At 40.3% G+C, this 20,863-nt stretch overlaps 1 protein-coding gene and 1 pseudogene across 2 annotated transcripts in view; both read right to left on the bottom strand.

Moving 5' to 3' along the window:
* Nucleotides 1–20,863, bottom strand: part of ABL2 (ABL proto-oncogene 2, non-receptor tyrosine kinase) — a 380,773-nt gene that overhangs the window by 257,260 nt on the left and 102,650 nt on the right. The gene's annotated exons all lie outside the window — the stretch shown is intronic.
* LOC146833823 (uncharacterized) lies at nucleotides 16,758–18,201 on the bottom strand (annotated as a pseudogene).

Genomic DNA, 20,863 nt, shown 5'->3' with positions numbered 1-20,863 from the left:
TGTGTCTCTATGAAGTGCTGCAGAACTACATTTATTCACGGAAAGCCGCAGAAGACATCAACAATGGAAAATATAAAGTCATTGGTGAGGAAGGATGTTTGGTGAAGCAAACAAAAGGAAGTTTGATAAATCACAGGAAGCTGAGTTGCGACACTACTGACAAGAAGGAATTTTACTACTTGGCTCTTTAACAGTTGTTTAAACCATGGCGTACAGAGGATGAACTACTGGGAGAATTTCAAAGCTATGAAGATTCTTTTAATGCTTGCAAAGACAGCATACAATGCAGTACATTCTCAAGTTATCTGCAAATGTTAAATGAAGAAATTGAACAGGAAACTACAATTGCAGCAGAAATAGCTAGAGACCGTTCTCAGGACAGCCAAAGTTCAGAAACACTCAGTCAAGATCCCCTAGGACAACCAATCGTTGAAAATGAAGCATCAATAGCCATGAATGAAGTGGAAACGGCTATGAATCAAGCTCAAGAAGAATTTATAGACTTACAAAATTTGGAAAGACAACTGAACGAAGAGCAGCAACAAATTTATGAAGAGATCAGAAACAAAATTGATCACGGATTTCTACATGAAAAAAAAGAGTGCTCATGCACATTTCATCCAATCAGGATGTATGTAAGCGGACAAGCTGGAACTGGAAAAAGTTTCCTAATTAAAGTCATCAGAAGCTACCTACAGCAAAAAACGGATTCTACTTTGTCTTGTGTGGTTACTGCTCCAACTGGGTTAGCAGCATATAACATAAAAGGAATCACTTTACATTGTTTGCTAATGTTACCAGTGGAGCATGAGAACAAAATACAATACAACAAGCTAACTGGAGAAGCATCCTTGGAAGTTTCAAGAGTCTTGAAGAAGATGCAAGTTCTCATTATTGATGAGGTGAGCATGGTTTCAAACTAAATGCTTGCCTTTGTGCATTTAAGAATGCAGCAAATTCTGAAGACAGACTATGACATGTTATTTGGTGGAAAACACGTCATAGTTTTTGGAGATCTTTTGCAACTTACTCCAGTTAAAGGACAACCAGTGTTTAATACTGTCACACATGAAGACACGAAGAAGTCATTGGGAAGCATCGGAAATACAAATATTTGGTCCTTCTTGGAGTACAAGGAACTTACTACTAATAGGAGGCAAGCAAGCGATGAAGAATACGGAAGTATTCTGAAAGATATCAGAATTGGACTACTCACAGAAGTTGGCAAAAAAGCATTACAGAGTCGGCTGCTACATAATTTATTTCCAAAGGAAGAAATAGTTGCAGAGAAGATATACAAGAACATTGCAGAAAACAAAAGTATCATCTGCTTAATGCCAACTCTACGTGAATGCTCAATATTCAATGAGGAGCTTTTGAAATTGGAAAAGGAAGAGATCAGGAAATTGAAAGCAGTGGACAAAATTGAGGATGGAAGAATTACTGTCACAGTAACAGGCACACTGAAAAATAAATTGGATTCACTAGAGAAGAACATTTCCAAAACAGCTGGATTAGAAAAAAATCTATATGTTTGCATGAACTGTAGAGTATTTTTAAGGAGAAATTTGGATGTTGAAAAAGGTTTAGTTAATGGAGCTATGGGAAGAGTTGTGGGTTTTATTAATTATCAGAAAAAAGATGGAATTGAATGTTTAAAAATAAAATTTGATCAGATAGAAGAAGTTAAAGACATTTGTCGTTGTACAGTTCGTTTCATGCTTGTGAAAGACTTATATGTACGTAGGAAGCAGTTTCCGTTTTCGCTAGCATATGCTGTAACTATTCACAAGTCTCAAGGATTGACTGTAGATTGTGCATTTGTGAACATTGGTTCAACTGTGTTCAAAGAAGGTATGGCATATGTTGCTTTGTCACGAGTGAAAACATTATCAGGTTTATTCATGATAGACTTTGATGACTCAAAAGTTAGTGCTGATACAAATTGTGTAAAGGAGTATAATAGATTAAGAAGAAGCTATGTTCCTCATTTAGGTCAGTATCCTGTGTTGGAGAAACGTGTAGTTTCTCGTAAAAGGAGAAATGAGAATATCTGTGATGAAGATGTACAGAGGAGGAAAAAAAAGAGGAGTGATGTAATTGCAAGCAAAAAAAGAGTAAGGAAAAAGAAGAACAGGTTGTAGGATGTCATTTTGAAAATAGCTCTGGTGTCAACTGCTACGCAAATGTAGTGCTGAATGTTGCATTTTATCTGGAAAGTTTGCAAGAGCAGATAATAGTAAATCAGGGAAAAAGATTCTGTTCAGAGCCGAGTCTCCTTTTTCAAAAGCTGAGTAATGATAAAACTCAAATAGAAAGTGCTACTGAAATTAGAAAACTTTTAGATGTATGTTCAGGATGAACACAGTTTTCTCAGAATGAACAGCAAGATGCACACGAATTTTTGATGTTTTTTCTTCAGGTACTGGAAGAAGAAGTTGTTGCAATTGATAATTTATTTGGTCTCTCTTATAAATGGGAACATAGTTGTGAAAACTGTTATAGTATATGTGGCTCTAATGTTGATAATGAAAGGTTTATTTTTTTTGACATTGCCAGAGACTAAAACAGTCACTTTTGCTAAATTAGTTAAAGATGCTAATCATAGCATGCAATGCGGTGAGTGTCAATCTGACATGTTTTCAACATTAATTTTAAAGGAATACGGACAGTATGTAATTTTAATGATGCAACGATGTAGAGCTGATGGTTCAAAATTGGATACTTTAATAAAGAAGTTTACAGGAAAGCAATTATCAATTTCAGGAAAAACTTTTGTAACTGTTGCAATAATTTTCCATGAAGGACCTACTGTTACTTCTGGACATTACACAGTTTATCTTAAATGTGAAAAAGGCTGGACACTGTGTAATGATTCCCAATTGGTTTTTAAGCAACGTTTGCCTTTTGATTTAGCAAATTCCTATCTAATCTTCCTGAAACCTAAATTTTAGAGAGACTTGGCAAGATCTGGACAAAACAATTTTACCATTTTATTGGATTACCATTGGAATTTTCAAAAATAAAGATTTTTTAAATTATCATTTGGCCTAATGGAAAGATAACCAATTGTAATGTGGACTTTTTTAATTTTTAATGAAACTTTCGAAAACCAAAAATTTAGAGAAAATCGGTAACATCTGCACAATTTAAATTTTGGAATGTTATTGGAGTGCCATTGGAAATTTTTTCAAAAAAGATTTTTTAAATTACTATTTGGCCATGTGGAAAGGTATAATCACTTTAAGGTAAATTCGAAAAACACTTTTTTTCTTTACCTGGAGGGGTAGAGAGGATGTCAAGTTAGAGTAACTCCTCCTATAATATAATCAATTTTTCACTTAAATTACTCTAACGGATCAACCGTGGTTGATATTGGTGCACTTCAGTGGGGAGAGATGTGAAGGATCTAATTAGAGTAAATACCTACGTCTTCACCAAAAGGTGAGCAAGGAAAAGTCTTCCTTTTTGTTTATTTACCCTCACACACCCTAGTGGTGTCATGCTTCATCATCGGGTCACCCCGACGCCTAAAAGTCGGGGTGGGCTCAACCACAGTATTGGGAGCTCTTGATAGAAGTTGGTGACCTGGGGGGCTAAATAAGTTAAAATACCTCAAACAGATCCCCGGTTTCCCTTTATTCTTGGGTCTGTTTGGGTAACTAAAAATTAAAGATTGGGTCTTACAAGGAGTCTTATGGTCCTAAGACCCTAGTGCCAACATGTTTCAGTCCTATTTTGGCCATATAGGTCCTGGACTTTCATCAGGGCTAAGTATTGGCCTCCCTAGGAGACAGGATATAAGGGGGTTTCCCTATCCTGTATGCAAATCAAGGGCAGAGTAGCTGCTCCTTGTAACAATGATTGATGATTTACCAATCACGGGTAGTGATCCATCTGTAAAGATAAAAAGACAGACAACAGAGAAAAACGAAAAGACAAAAACAACATACATTTTATAGTAATGTCACTGTTTTTCTTCCAGATTACGTCCCACATTGCGTGCTCTGGAACTAATTAATAAACCACTAGTGCCAATATGTGTCTATGACATAGTGGTAATCAATTGCTTCCAAACCTGTGCCACTCATGTGCTTGTCATCATTTAATACTATTAAGTGACAGATGATTGGTGGGGTGGCTGTGGTACTCAAAAACTGATCTCAATTCGTGTCAGTACGTCTATGTTTATACTAGTGTAACACTCCATGCCTCACATTCATTCCACATTCATACAGTGTTAGTGCGAAGAATAGCCATAATCGTAATCATGTTGTATTTATGATTTATCCCTCCTGTTTCTGTGCAAAAAATTTTTTAATAATAAAATCTTAGTCCCTTACCCGATTCTCGAATGGTTTCTGTATCTCAGGGGATCGTTAAGCATCTAGGGGTAGCTTTGTAGTCAAACCCTACATTAATGACCCCAGATGGTTAAGGGAAAACAAATATGGCGAGTGGTTATTGTCTGACCTAACAAAATTAAGTATCTCTCGTATTTCCCATATGGAGAAAAGGAGGATTGAAAAATGCTTGGGGATCGTATTGAAAGTTATCCTACTCAGACTTACTTCATCAAAAGTCCTGCCCCGCATGCACACCTACTTGGCTCCGGTCCCCGGCTTTTCGCGTTTTGAAAAGCGAAGGGGCCCTGTTTTTGAACCCGTGGGTTGTCATGGAGACAGATTGGAAGGACGTGCGTCCTAGGCGCATTTCCGTATACGTCATCACATTAGTTACGTACGCGGATCCATGGGATTTGTAGTTCCAATGTATGTATGCGCCGCGGTCGGAATCTTGAAATAAGATCCAACCACTCAAAAATGTCAACCTTGCCCCACGTCTATAGATGCCACAACGCAGTGCATAAATACGATTTAAAAAAAGGGGGGGGGGGGGGGGGGGGTTGGTATGCGGGCCGTAATTGGCGGCTTTTTTTCACAGTTATCGCCATGGGAACGTGGAAGCAACGTAGTTACGTATGTCAACGTGCCGGGAGATTAGGGTGATGTAGTTTCTTTTGGCTGATACATTACGGGCGGGTAAATAACACCAGTATCATTATACAGCGATCACTGCCTATGGGATACAATGCATGTATTTAATAAACAGAGATGATTTTTTGTTCTTATTGAAGGACAGTTGAGGCGTACTTGGTGTGCTAACTTTTTCAGCTTTTTGCTTGCTCGTTGTTTAATGGAGCTATAATTAGAATTCAGCTCATGTTGGAGGATCTGCGAAGGAGTTATTTTTGGTATACTCCATATATTATAATAGAGGTGTGGGCTGCCTTTGTTGTGGCAATTGTTAAGTGTGAATAAAAAATCAATCTTATTTATATATGTACATAAAAAGGGTGTTGTAATTAAAATTATATATACATATATATGTATTTTCCCTAAACGAAGGGAAAAAAGGCGGAAATACCTGCCTGTGCCCATGCTATCATTAGGAATACGAGCGAAAGCTCATGTTGTCACCAGAATAAAGCCCCAAAGTAGTATAGATGGTGTTAGTTTCCGTTTATAATAGACTCATAACCGGAAGGTGGCCCAGATATATACACATTCTATTTATTTAGTTGGTTCCAGGGTATACAATCGTTAAGGCCCCTTTCATAAGTTTTTAATCGGTGGACCCAACGTTGTTCGCGCTCCAAAAGTTTGTATTGGAGATTGTTAACATGCTTGATCTTTTCTATGATGGTCCACTTTATTTCAGTGTCCTTGTGTTTTTTCTCATTGTAGTGTGCAGTCAATTTAGTTGCTGTGATTGCACGTCTTATTGTGCTCCTGTGTTCACTAATGCGTAATTTCACTTTTCGGCTTGTCATGCCAATATACATTAGATCGCACGGACACTTGATCATATAGATCACTGCTTCAGAATTGCAGTTCGTATGAGTTCTCTGTTCCCAAGGGGAATGTAACCCCAGATCTATCTCTTTGGTGTGTTCTGTGAATGGACACGCAACACATGTGCCACAAGGATAGTGTCCCGTGACCTGAGGTGTATTCCAGAGGGTTGACTGACTGGTGATCTTCGGTGTGTATGTGTCAGTGTGTACTAGTAGATCTCGTAGACTTGTATTCCTTTTAAATGAGAACATAGGTTTTTCAAAAGTTAATGTATTCGATGTCAGGATGGACCATTTTTTATTTATTATTTTCTTTAGGTCATTCGAAGATGTGTTGTATGTTGTAACACATATCAGTTGGTCACTGTGTGTCTTTTCGTGGGTCTCTAGCAATGCCTCTCTTGGTGTATTTCGGGCTCTCTTGTTTGCTTTGTCTATAATCCTTTTCGGGTACAGTTTCTGTTTAAGTTTGTTGGTTAAGATGGTTGCTTCCTTCTTGTATGTTTCCAACTCTGTACAATTTCTACGAACCCTCAAGAACTGTCCTACAGGTAGGTTCTCTCTTAATGAGCGCGGATGTGCGCTATCGAACCTAAGTAGGCTATTTTTATCTGTTGTCTTGGTGAACAGAGAGTTCTTAAGGGTACCTTCACTAGCTGTGAAGACTACGTCTAGGAAGGATATTTTTTCTTTATTCATACTCATTGTGAAATGTAGGTGGGGATTCAAACTATTAATCCATTTCTTAAATGTTTCCAAGCTAGGCGTGTCTCCTTCCCAAATTAGAAAGACGTCGTCAATATATCTATACCAACAACGTATGTTGGCAGAGAATGGATTATGTGTCCATATATGTTGGTCTTCAAAGTGTCCCACATATAGACAGGCCAGGCTTGGGGCGAATGTACTGCCCATCGAAGTGCCGTGGGTTTGTAGATATATCTGATCTTCAAACTTAAAAAAGTTTTCAGTGAGTGCTAAATGGATGAGTGTAGTGATCCATTCAATTGGCGCTGCCCATGGCCATTCTTCCTTTCTGAGGACCTCCTCAACTACCCTGATGCTCTCGGTTTGAGGGATATTCGTATATAGCGCCTCAACGTCAAGGCTGACCAGGATATTCTTCTCTGGATTATATTGTATCCCGTCCAGTAGATTGAAAAGGTGTTTTGTGTCCTGTACATAAGACTTAATCTTTGTTACGATGGGTCGTAGGAACCAATCTGTGTACTTGGACAAAGGTTCAAGGATGGACCCTATCCCCGAGACAATCGGTCTTCCCGGTGGGGGTATCTTTCCTTTATGTATTTTCGGTATTGTGTAAAAGAGAGGTGTTCTTGGATCCTCCTGATTTAGAAAGTCATGTTCCTTCTTCGTGATCCATTCCTTATCCAGTGCCTCCGCGGTCAATGTGGATATAGTTGTCTTGATCCGTTGCGTGGGGTCACGATTGATTTTTTTGTAGTACTTCGTATCTGCCAACAGGTTCATGCATGCGGTTCTGTAGGCACTTGTACTCTGGATAACAGTGGCCCCTCCTTTATCCGCAGGTTTTATTATTAGGTCAGTTCTAGACTGAAGGGAGGATAAGGCTTCTCGTTCCTTCTTACTCAGATTGTTGAATGTGTCCCTCCTAATTTGTAACAATTCGACATCTTTTGTTACAGCTTCTTCAAAGGCGAGTACCTCTGGCGGCATCATGTTGGTAGGGGGATAGAAGGTCGATCTGCAACGTAGATATATTTACCAAAGATGAAGAAAAAGTATTGGAAAAAGGACTAGGGTTCGTACCCACGTCACATTTGGATAAATTCCGACTACGCTGTGAATTGGGCGACTTCTTCCGGAAGATCCGCTTAAAAACATTCTTTAGGGACAAAGAGGACCCACACCTGGACGAAACACACACGGACCTACGTTGCAGATCGACCTTCTATCCCCCTACCAACATGATGCCGCCAGAGGTACTCGCCTTTGAAGAAGCTGTAACAAAAGATGTCGAATTGTTACAAATTAGGAGGGACACATTCAACAATCTGAGTAAGAAGGAACGAGAAGCCTTATCCTCCCTTCAGTCTAGAACTGACCTAATAATAAAACCTGCGGATAAAGGAGGGGCCACTGTTATCCAGAGTACAAGTGCCTACAGAACCGCATGCATGAACCTGTTGGCAGATACGAAGTACTACAAAAAAATCAATCGTGACCCCACGCAACGGATCAAGACAACTATATCCACATTGACCGCGGAGGCACTGGATAAGGAATGGATCACGAAGAAGGAACATGACTTTCTAAATCAGGAGGATCCAAGAACACCTCTCTTTTACACAATACCGAAAATACATAAAGGAAAGATACCCCCACCGGGAAGACCGATTGTCTCGGGGATAGGGTCCATCCTTGAACCTTTGTCCAAGTACACAGATTGGTTCCTACGACCCATCGTAACAAAGATTAAGTCTTATGTACAGGACACAAAACACCTTTTCAATCTACTGGACGGGATACAATATAATCCAGAGAAGAATATCCTGGTCAGCCTTGACGTTGAGGCGCTATATACGAATATCCCTCAAACCGAGAGCATCAGGGTAGTTGAGGAGGTCCTCAGAAAGGAAGAATGGCCATGGGCAGCGCCAATTGAATGGATCACTACACTCATCCATTTAGCACTCACTGAAAACTTTTTTAAGTTTGAAGATCAGATATATCTACAAACCCACGGCACTTCGATGGGCAGTACATTCGCCCCAAGCCTGGCCTGTCTATATGTGGGACACTTTGAAGACCAACATATATGGACACATAATCCATTCTCTGCCAACATACGTTGTTGGTATAGATATATTGACGACGTCTTTCTAATTTGGGAAGGAGACACGCCTAGCTTGGAAACATTTAAGAAATGGATTAATAGTTTGAATCCCCACCTACATTTCACAATGAGTATGAATAAAGAAAAAATATCCTTCCTAGACGTAGTCTTCACAGCTAGTGAAGGTACCCTTAAGAACTCTCTGTTCACCAAGACAACAGATAAAAATAGCCTACTTAGGTTCGATAGCGCACATCCGCGCTCATTAAGAGAGAACCTACCTGTAGGACAGTTCTTGAGGGTTCGTAGAAATTGTACAGAGTTGGAAACATACAAGAAGGAAGCAACCATCTTAACCAACAAACTTAAACAGAAACTGTACCCGAAAAGGATTATAGACAAAGCAAACAAGAGAGCCCGAAATACACCAAGAGAGGCATTGCTAGAGACCCACGAAAAGACACACAGTGACCAACTGATATGTGTTACAACATACAACACATCTTCGAATGACCTAAAGAAAATAATAAATAAAAAATGGTCCATCCTGACATCGAATACATTAACTTTTGAAAAACCTATGTTCTCATTTAAAAGGAATACAAGTCTACGAGATCTACTAGTACACACTGACACATACACACCGAAGATCACCAGTCAGTCAACCCTCTGGAATACACCTCAGGTCACGGGACACTATCCTTGTGGCACATGTGTTGCGTGTCCATTCACAGAACACACCAAAGAGATAGATCTGGGGTTACATTCCCCTTGGGAACAGAGAACTCATACGAACTGCAATTCTGAAGCAGTGATCTATATGATCAAGTGTCCGTGCGATCTAATGTATATTGGCATGACAAGCCGAAAAGTGAAATTACGCATTAGTGAACACAGGAGCACAATAAGACGTGCAATCACAGCAACTAAATTGACTGCACACTACAATGAGAAAAAACACAAGGACACTGAAATAAAGTGGACCATCATAGAAAAGATCAAGCATGTTAACAATCTCCAATACAAACTTTTGGAGCGCGAACAACGTTGGGTCCACCGATTAAAAACTTATGAAAGGGGCCTTAACGATTGTATACCCTGGAACCAACTAAATAAATAGAATGTGTATATATCTGGGCCACCTTCCGGTTATGAGTCTATTATAAACGGAAACTAACACCATCTATACTACTTTGGGGCTTTATTCTGGTGACAACATGAGCTTTCGCTCGTATTCCTAATGATAGCATGGGCACAGGCAGGTATTTCCGCCTTTTTTCCCTTCGTTTAGGGAAAATACATATATATGTATATATAATTTTAATTACAACACCCTTTTTATGTACATATATAAATAAGATTGATTTTTTATTCACACTTAACAATTGCCACAACAAAGGCAGCCCACACCTCTATTATAATATATGGAGTATACCAAAAATAACTCCTTCGCAGATCCTCCAACATGAGCTGAATTCTAATTATAGCTCCATTAAACAACGAGCAAGCAAAAAGCTGAAAAAGTTAGCACACCAAGTACGCCTCAACTGTCCTTCAATAAGAACAAAAAATCATCTCTGTTTATTAAATACATGCATTGTATCCCATAGGCAGTGATCGCTGTATAATGATACTGGTGTTATTTACCCGCCCGTAATGTATCAGCCAAAAGAAACTACATCACCCTAATCTCCCGGCACGTTGACATACGTAACTACGTTGCTTCCACGTTCCCATGGCGATAACTGTGAAAAAAAGCCGCCAATTACGGCCCGCATACCAACCCCCCCCCCCCCCCCCCTTTTTTTAAATCGTATTTATGCACTGCGTTGTGGCATCTATAGACGTGGGGCAAGGTTGACATTTTTGAGTGGTTGGATCTTATTTCAAGATTCCGACCGCGGCGCATACATACATTGGAACTACAAATCCCATGGATCCGCGTACGTAACTAATGTGATGACGTATACGGAAATGCGCCTAGGACGCACGTCCTTCCAATCTGTCTCCATGACAACCCACGGGTTCAAAAACAGGGCCCCTTCGCTTTTCAAAACGCGAAAAGCCGGGGACCGGAGCCAAGTAGGTGTGCATGCGGGGCAGGACTTTTGATGAAGTAAGTCTGAGTAGGATAACTTTCAATACGATCCCCAAGCATTTTTCAATCCTCCTTTTCTCCATATGGGAAATACGAGAGATACTTAATTTTGTTAGGTCAGACAATAACCACTCGCCATATTTGTTTTCCCTTAACCATCTGGGGTCATTAATGTAGGGTTTGACTACAAAGCTACCCCTAGATGCTTAACGATCCCCTGAGATACAGAAACCATTCGAGAATCGGGTAAGGGACTAAGATTTTATTATTAAAAATTTTTTTGCACAGAAACAGGAGGGATAAATCATAAATACAACATGATTACGATTATGGCTATTCTTCGCACTAACACTGTATGAATGTGGAATGAATGTGAGGCATGGAGTGTTACACTAGTATAAACATAGACGTACTGACACGAATTGAGATCAGTTTTTGAGTACCACAGCCACCCCACCAATCATCTGTCACTTAATAGTATTAAATGATGACAAGCACATGAGTGGCACAGGTTTGGAAGCAATTGATTACCACTATGTCATAGACACATATTGGCACTAGTGGTTTATTAATTAGTTCCAGAGCACGCAATGTGGGACGTAATCTGGAAGAAAAACAGTGACATTACTATAAAATGTATGTTGTTTTTGTCTTTTCGTTTTTCTCTGTTGTCTGTCTTTTTATCTTTACAGATGGATCACTACCCGTGATTGGTAAATCATCAATCATTGTTACAAGGAGCAGCTACTCTGCCCTTGATTTGCATACAGGATAGGGAAACCCCCTTATATCCTGTCTCCTAGGGAGGCCAATACTTAGCCCTGATGAAAGTCCAGGACCTATATGGCCAAAATAGGACTGAAACATGTTGGCACTAGGGTCTTAGGACCATAAGACTCCTTGTAAGACCCAATCTTTAATTTTTAGTTACCCAAACAGACCCAAGAATAAAGGGAAACCGGGGATCTGTTTGAGGTATTTTAACTTATTTAGCCCCCCAGGTCACCAACTTCTATCAAGAGCTCCCAATACTGTGGTTGAGCCCACCCCGACTTTTAGGCGTCGGGGTGACCCGATGATGAAGCATGACACCACTAGGGTGTGTGAGGGTAAATAAACAAAAAGGAAGACTTTTCCTTGCTCACCTATTGGTGAAGACGTAGGTATTTACTCTAATTAGATCCTTCACATCTCTCCCCACTGAAGTGCACCAATATCAACCACGGTTGATCCATGTGGAAAGGTAACCAATTCTATTGTGGACTTAATAAATTATTAATAAATATTTAGGGAACCAATATGTTACAGAGAATCGGTGAGATCTGTACAAATAAAACTTTAGAATTTTATTGGATTACCATTGGAAATTTAATCAAAAAAGAATTTTAAAATTACTATTTGGCCTAAAGGAAATGGAACCAGATGTAATGTGGAGTTATTTGAGATATAATATTGTGATTATACTTCTGAAACAAACATATCAGACGGTATTTTAAAGAAATAAGTATTGATATTAGATGATATTTTTTTAGAATATTATGCATTTTTATAATGTTAAGTTTAAGTAAAAAGATTCTGGGCTTTTTTAATACAATCTTTGAGATTGTTATTTTTTTTTGCCCGCTGTAAAATGATGAATGCAATTGCTTTCACAATTTATAGTGAAATGCAATATATTCTGAAAACAGCAAAAATAAGGCAAAAATATTTTTTGATAAATATGTAAATATGTGTACTGTATTATAAAATGTTTTAAAAATATTAATACTATTTTCTTTTTTTTCAGATTGATATAGAAAATTTTCGAAAACTAGAACCATTTTTAAAGCAATTTTTTTTAAAAAATGAATAAATATTTTTTTGAGTGGTTATGGTAAGTCAATAATAATAATTGTAGTCTCTCAAGGACCTTGTAATGTGATAATTGATTTTTAGTGTTTTAAAAAAAAAAAAAAAAAAAAAATTACGCGTAGCGTACGGTAAAAAAAAAAAAAAAAAAAAAAGTTTTAAAAAACATATATAAAAAATAGATGAAAGGTAAGGTTGGCTCTTAAAAGAGCCGTTGTGTTCATGCAGGGACAGAGGAAAGAAAGATTGGGAATATTAGACGGTACGACAAGTGTGCTGATCTATTTTACTGTTCACTAGGGAAACACTGGTCTCCCTATAAGTAATTAGATCGTGACAATGGGCGCACCGTACTTCAACCCTCGCAAACCGAGGGTTAATTTCCAGAGGGCCAGCAAAAGGAGATGCTCCCCCCACAGATGAAGGGCTCACCTGACCTGCAGAAGAAGGACTCAGCCCTGCAGATGATGGTCCAGGCTGAGCTGCTGTGGATGTGCTTGGTTGACTTACTGAAGGGTTACCTCCAGTAAGTCGAGCATGTGTCCTTTTGTGTACATCCTTGAGGTGCCTCATCATGGTATGATTCCCAAAGGAATACTTCCTGTCAGGATTACCTCTTGAAAGTACACGCTGACACAGCTTGCAAGTCACTAAGGGTGCATTTACCTTTAGCTGGCCTTCAGGAAAAGTAAAATAATCCCATACATAAGAGGTCTTTTGTTTCCTCGCTCTCTGCCTCAAGGTAGTGCTGCTAGTGCTAGCCTCACTCTCAGAAGGGCTCTGCTGTTCTGCCATCGTATCACAAAGACAACCCAGCTCCTTCTCCTAAGGGATCACAAGCAGAAATGAGGGGAATGGGTGTGGTGTAGGCGAGTTCTAGAACTGAAAGTAGTTTCATCCAATCAAAAGTTGTGTTTCATGATCACATGACCTACCGTACGCTTACGGTACGCTTACGGTGCGCTTACGGCAAAAGTACGCATGCGCGTAAAAAAGACACGCGCTTGCGCGCATGCGCATAACAGTCACTACCTGACACTTCCGCGTAACGTGCGCGTGTAGCGTACACGCGTACGCGTCCCACGCGGAGTACGCGCGGCTACGCAAATTGCGTAACTATACGCAAACAGCGTAGATAAATTACGGGCATTGCGTAAACCGTACGCTTACCGTAAGCTTACGGTACGCGTACTAAAAAAAAATAAAAAAAAAAGGAAAAAATGTATTGCTAATAAATTTTACCTGTTTATTTTATAAAATATTTTTAAAAAAACATTATAGAATTTTAAAAATTTAACCATAGTCTTAAAAAAAGGATAGAAAATTAAAAAAAATATATGTTTAAAAAATAGAAGAAAATAAAAAAATTAGCATTTAAAAAACCTTGCAAATTCACTGAAAAAACCATGGGTTTCACACACGTTATAGTTACGAATTAGCATTTAAAAAACCTTGCAAATTCACTGAAAAAACCATGGGTTTCACACACGGTATAGTTAGGAATTAGCATTTAAAAAACCTTGCAAATTCACTGAAAAAACCATGGGTTTCACACACGTTATAGTTAGGAATTAGCATTTAAAAAACCTTAGAAATTCAATGAAAAAACCAAAGGTTTCACACATGTTATAGTTAGCTGGACATTTCACTCGTAAAAAACCAATGAAATTCCCCCGTTATAGTTAGTTCAGCTAACTATAACTCGCGCGCCCGCAATGCACTGCTGATGACGTCACATATTACATCACTCATGACATGGTCAGTGACATCACTCATGACATCACTGATGACATCTCAAATGACATCACTGATGACATCACTGATGACATCATCCTAGTGATAGAGTGGCAGACCACCTCTGCCCCTAATATAACCTTTGATACACACATTCAAAAATAGAAATTAAAATTTTAAAAACAATGGACATACCAATACCAGTTACAACAACCTATTCAGTAATTCTAAGATCCACATACACATCCACTCATTCACCAACAGTCCTGTACAGTCACTCATACATGTACTCACTCATCATATGTACTCATACACGTATACATCCTGTTACACAATGCCACTCATCCATAGAGGTACTCACACACAGTCACTCATGCTAATAAAGAATCAAACATACATTTACTTGAATATACAGTTATACACACACCGCCACACTTACTTCTACAGAAACTTACACATACTTAGTCTTTTAAACAATCACTTATAAAACACATACTTATTCATACAGGAACTCTTCCAATCTCTCACTCTCACATATACTCGCTTATATACACCAATTGTCACATATACTAGTTTAAAACATATGTAGTTACTCATAGAGACACTATTGAGACAGTCATTCACTCACTAACACACCCATGCACACACTCATTCACCCATATAGTCCTGCACACATGCTGTCTTCAACACAAAAAGAGTGAGTCACTCATTCATGCACCTATGCACTACGTAATACCCCCCACCGAACCATACAGACATCAGACACTGATACTCAAAAAACCAAATAATAACCTATATAGACACCCATGTAGCTACTCACCAACCCATGCAGCCACTTATACACAAAGTGAGAGACTGATACAGATATTTACATATTTTAACATTACTCACTAAGCCATGTATTCACTAAGATACACTTAATCAGTCAGTTATACAATCAATTTTTCAAAAACAATTTATCCATTTAGACACTTATATACCCATTTATTCTTCAATCGACCTTGAGATATACATATATAAAACATATGTAATTTTCTGAAAAACACACATTCTCTGAATGATGTCATCAGTGATGTCATTTGAGATGTCATCAGTGATGTCATGAGTGATGTCACTGACCATGTCATGAGTGATGTAATATGTGACGTCATCAGCAGTGCATTGCGGGCGCGCGAGTTATAGTTAGCTGAACTAACTATAACGGGGGAATTTCATTGGTTTTTTACGAGTGAAATGTCCAGCTAACTATAACATGTGTAAAACCTTTGGTTTTTTCATTGAATTTCTAAGGTTTTTTAAATGCTAATTCCTAACTATAACGTGTGTGAAACCCATGTTTTTTTCAGTGAATATATATATATATATATATATATACACACACACACATATACATACATATACATACACACAAGGGGGAGTGGTGCAGGGGAGCCAAGGAGGCATTGCAGCTGCCGCCCTACGGTGAGTGGATGTGTCAAGAATATGGATAAACACGGATGTCAGGCAAGGGGCGGTGTGCGCACTGAGGGATGCGAGGCGCTTCAACAAAACTACGACAAATTAAACAAGTAATGTGTTCCTGACCTGAGCCCGAAACTTCTTCCAGAGACCCCTGAACTCACGGGCCCCCGCCAACATCTGGCGTATTCTTGTGACTTCCGGTCAATCACTCAGAGAAAAAACAAAAGCCACAGCAACAAAACCAGGCTAAGCCGAAGGTGTACAGAGCACGCGCTTCCAAAGTCAGGGAGGAGAGACGAGCTTACTTCACAGAAAGCGGAGAAATAAAAAAACAAAATGGCAAAAGTGAAAGCATTTCGCTCGCGCTTGGAGCAGATTATAGATATGCATCAAGGGAATGAGAGTGGCAGGAAGCAAGCAAGATGAGGTGCAGGACGGCTGAATGCCAAAGAAAAACAAGCCGTGCCAGAGAAATGAAAGGCGCGTCAGCCATTCTTGAAGATAAAAGCGGTAATATAAGAAACAAGCATTTGCAATGCAATAGGTCTCGCATTACAGAAAGTTTGAGCTATTGGCGTTGCATTATTATTTGCAACGCCAAAAGCTCAAACTTTAAGTAACGCAAGACGTATTGCATTGCAAATTTTGGGGTTTTTTTGCGTTGCGAGTTTTGTTTGTAGCTCATCTCTTTGAAAGCATCGTTGTTCGTGTCTTTAGTTAACAGGGGACCCAGAAGTTGTGAACATAGATAGCCTCGCCGTTTGTGTGGTGTTAATTTGCCTTCTCATATTATTCCCTTCTTGAAGGACGCAGGCAGCAGCAGGGGCCAGGAAAAGAAAACAAAACCTTGCCTAACCTTTTTCTCTGCTTCCGAGTTCGCATTTGAACCGGTTATCTAACTTCACTCTTGTGTAGGAGAGGCTGATAAACTTGTATTTCTGCTAAGGGTGCATGTAGTCTATTTGAAGGGCAGACTGCATACTGGAAAAATATGAGCAATGACCAGGTTTGCAAGTGCACCATTTGAGAAGCTTTTTTTTTTTTCTTTTACACGATTTTGGCACTAATGCAGACAGTAGTTGTCTCTGTGCCTTCCTATCATCGTGCCAGTGTGTCCCACAAAGGCGGGGGCTGGGCGGGGCAAGCCTGTGTGCTCCGATCACACAAGTATACAGTGCAACCTTTGGAATCCTAACAAGGCTGCACTGAGCAGCTTTTAAATGGCCCAAGTTATCGAGCTTTCTGACACTTGGAGGGTTGAGTTCGGGGAAGTCAAGAGATGTCAAATCAATGCCTTTAGCCGCGTCAAGCTCTGGCATTATCACTAGACTGATTCACCCGATGCTCCTTTTTGCGATCCTCCAGAGAACCTTCAGTGGCAACATGTCTCCCTAGGTCACAGTAAACAATACATTTATCATTATGGTTGCTTATGGAAGCTGTGGCGGTATCTCGGTCGGCTTTTTCTGCAACTTTGCTAATCTCCAATGCAGCAGGTTGGTTACTTGCATCAAGAACTAGGGCACCCTCAGTAGATGAAACCTTTGTACTGCTCAAAGCAGGAGCAAAACCACCCTGAATGGTCCCTGTGCTGTCGCCCTGCGTAGAAAGTCTATCTTGTTTCAATGACCCGTCTGGGTTGTTCTCTGCAAGTGTGCTGTCCTCTTGGATGTCTCTTTCCCTGCTTGCCTCCCCTTCCACATTGTCCTCTTCTTCTTGGTCTCCGGCAGTAGTGTTAAGTTCTCGGGTTTCACGGCATAGGCTACAGTGCGGGCACACCAGGGTGGGAATGACAGTGCGGGCCTGGAGTTGGTATTCGCTCTCGCAGCTTCGAAGTCTCTTGAGATAGCGGCTCTTCATGGCCTGCCAAGTGTGTCAGGTGAGCTGCACACGGCTCATCTCCTTCCAGACCGCCGTACCCGTGACAGCGGCACCAACAGGAGCATGGTCACGAGATTCATGAGGATGGCCAAGTCCTCGGTGCGGGTGAAGGAGCTGCGAGGGTTGGAGCGGCCCAGGACTAGCTCGTGAGAGCAGCAAGGTTGTGTTGGGAGCACCTAGGGGACCAAGCGGTAAGCATCAGGGTCTAAAAGTTCTCCGGCCTGCACGCACTCCACCGCGAAGCGAGCGGAGATGTACACATCAGGCCGGGCTTTGAAGCCTTTCCCCGGGCGGTGCCAGGAACAGTGCCTTTGGCTGCCGCAGCCGGCACAACAACCCTCCCCGGTGCTCGATGAGTGGGGACAGAAGCCGCTTCCAGGGCCCCGGAGGCACGAAGAAATGCATAGGGCTACCATCCTCCCAAAGAAATAGGGTGCTGGGATGAGTGAGAGGTGCAGCGACTAACTCCTCAAACTCTTTCAACGCCTCAGAAGGAGGCTGCATACTAACTGGCCAGCCAGGCGGGTGCGCGCTGTCTACCCCCGATTAAAAAAGAAAACCGTTAACGCTTGCGCTATGACTGAGTCACTACTCCAACTACCGCAGGAGTTAATTGGAGATCAACAGAGTGCTACCTAAAGAACAGAAGAGTCCCATCTCAGATTAGAGCTCAGGGCCTGGGGGAAAAAAGAATAATGTTTTTTTTTTTTTTAAAACAACACGCCCGCAAGTGGTGCGCGCACCACAGCGAGCCATATGTTTTCAATTATCGGGCCAATGTCTGGGCAAGGACTATTAAGTGCGTGTTTATGCACTTTTTGCAGATTTTCCAAAAACATAAATAAAAGGCATTGTAATTTACAATGCCAATAGCTCAAACTCTCGCAAATGCGAGACCTATTGCATTGCAAATGCTTGTTATAACAGTTCCAGAGCTCAGACACTGCCCCCAAGTGGTCCTAATGAGAGCTCCTTTTGCATTAAAGATAGGTGACTTGCAGCAGTATATGATGGGCCGGTGCACTCCTCTGGGATTATGGACCACTTCAAGCATCAACATGTACTCGTGCAAAGCGCGTGCCACCATGCAAGGGCATAAATAGTGTGTAAAACTCACCAGAGGTAATCTGCAGTTTTAGCTCACAGTAACTATTTTTTTCATGGACAGATTATAAAAAAAATGCCTTAAAGAAGAGTGATATTCTATATTTTATGATTAATAAATGTTTCATTATTAGGAGGCGTATGCCGGCTATTTTCATGGACCATTAATTCCTTCATTAAATGCAGAAAAAGGAAGACAGAGTACAAATTGAGAGAATGAGATAGAGAAAATGAGCAGTAACTAGACCGTGAAACAAACAGCGAGACAGAGAGGAAAACAGTAATATAATGACGGAGCACAAGAGAAAGAGAGACACACACACACAGCAAGACAAAAACAAGACGCAGCTGCCATTGACCCAGGCTGCTTGGAAAGTGAAAGCACGCATGGTGCGTCGAAAATATAAAAAAACAAGAAGCAGACGACATTGTGAAAGCAGCGAGTGGTGCAAAAAAAACCTACATTAGGAAAAACTCATTAAAGAAAATAGTGCCCACATGGGAGGTTAAAAATGAAGACATGGTGGTACTAAGGAAGAACTAACAAGCATATTAACGAATCAGAATACAGCATTTACCAAGGACCATTACACAAGCCAACTAAAAATATGGGCGGAGCTTCAAGTCTTTACCTGAATACAGCATGTCTCGCAGAGCGGCGCACGCGCTGTCCAGACTCGACATAAAAATTGTTTAATGAAAATCCATCACGTTTTGAAAGCAACGCTTAGCTCATTCTGTTCTCTGTGTTTGGTGTATTTCATTATCGAGAACCTCCGCAAATGTACATGTGAAAAGAGCATGCATGAGTTCTTTCGTTATTCTGCTACGGAAACTCAGATTTTCTTTTTGTTTTTAAAAGGGGGAGACTATTCCTTCAGATTAGATAAATGCTGCTGAAAGTCTCAAACAAAAAATTCCTCTGAAAAACATTCAGACTAGGCTATCTTTATTTTCTAGCTTTTAATCTTGAACATTAAAATATTAAGACTCCAAAGGAATGGAAAAACGATAGAAAATGGATTGCTACACTAATAAATAGTAAATATGGTGATAATTTAACTTTTTTCCCTGTAAAGTAATACACCTCCAATGTTCGCTTTCACCCAGAAGTATACATTTTTTATGGTCTGGCTTGACAGCGCAGCTGTTGATGGGACAATTGTCTGAGTATCAGCAGGAGAAGGCCTTTGGCTCCACTCACATGTTTTGAGCCTGGAGTACATGTTTTGATTTGGCAGAAGCTGGGTGCTTCCACACAGTTGTCATAATTTTATTTAGCTAGCTGCCTTACCTTTCAGGGGCAGACATATGTCATTACAATGCTATTAAAGGGTCTTAAATAACTAGAAAATGTATAATGTATGACATTTTCCTCTGGTTGCAGCACAGATGGAAGGAGGGCAGTTATTAACGTACATGGAGTTTTAGATCTGACTTGAAAGTCCATTCATAAGCCACAACTTAATGCTTGTTTAAAAATGCTACACAGAGGAACCCCCATTTCTACATAACGCAGAAGTGTACCAATGTATAATATCTAATCAGTCGTTCAGGCAACCAGAGACAGACAAAAAGTTTGAAGGGTATGACACCCAACACTGTGACCTGCCAAGAACTAGTATTTAAGAAATCAGCCAGGGGAGCTGCTAAACAAAATCCTCCCTGTCTTGCTAATGGGACAGTGAGAGATTTATCTCTGCCTTCATCCTCTCTCTCAACAACTTTTCAATAAGGACTAGTAAGTACCGCAGAGCAGTCTTGCTCCATTAACATAATTATGCTCCCCTCCCCAGCAACTACCAAAATCACTGCAGCACTCACCACAGAGGCAGATAGGTTTGTGCTCCCGCTTCCATATTTAAAATTTCCCAACCTTACCACAGGATCCTGCTTCAAATTTTCTCAAACTGCACAAGGGCCCAGAGGGCTGCTTTTTGCTAGTATCCATATGAACCCTCCCACCCCCATCTTACCCAATGCCGGGGGAGGGTTATGTCACTGCTGCACCCTGGCTCGGTGACGGTTCGACAATGGATGTGGTTTGTGTACACAGACACAG

The sequence above is a fragment of the Triturus cristatus genome, chromosome 4_2 (genome assembly GCF_964204655.1).
Source record: "Triturus cristatus chromosome 4_2, aTriCri1.1, whole genome shotgun sequence".
In the NCBI taxonomy this organism is placed as follows: Eukaryota; Metazoa; Chordata; class Amphibia; order Caudata; family Salamandridae; genus Triturus; species Triturus cristatus.
This window is presented reverse-complemented; position numbering and strand designations above follow the sequence as displayed.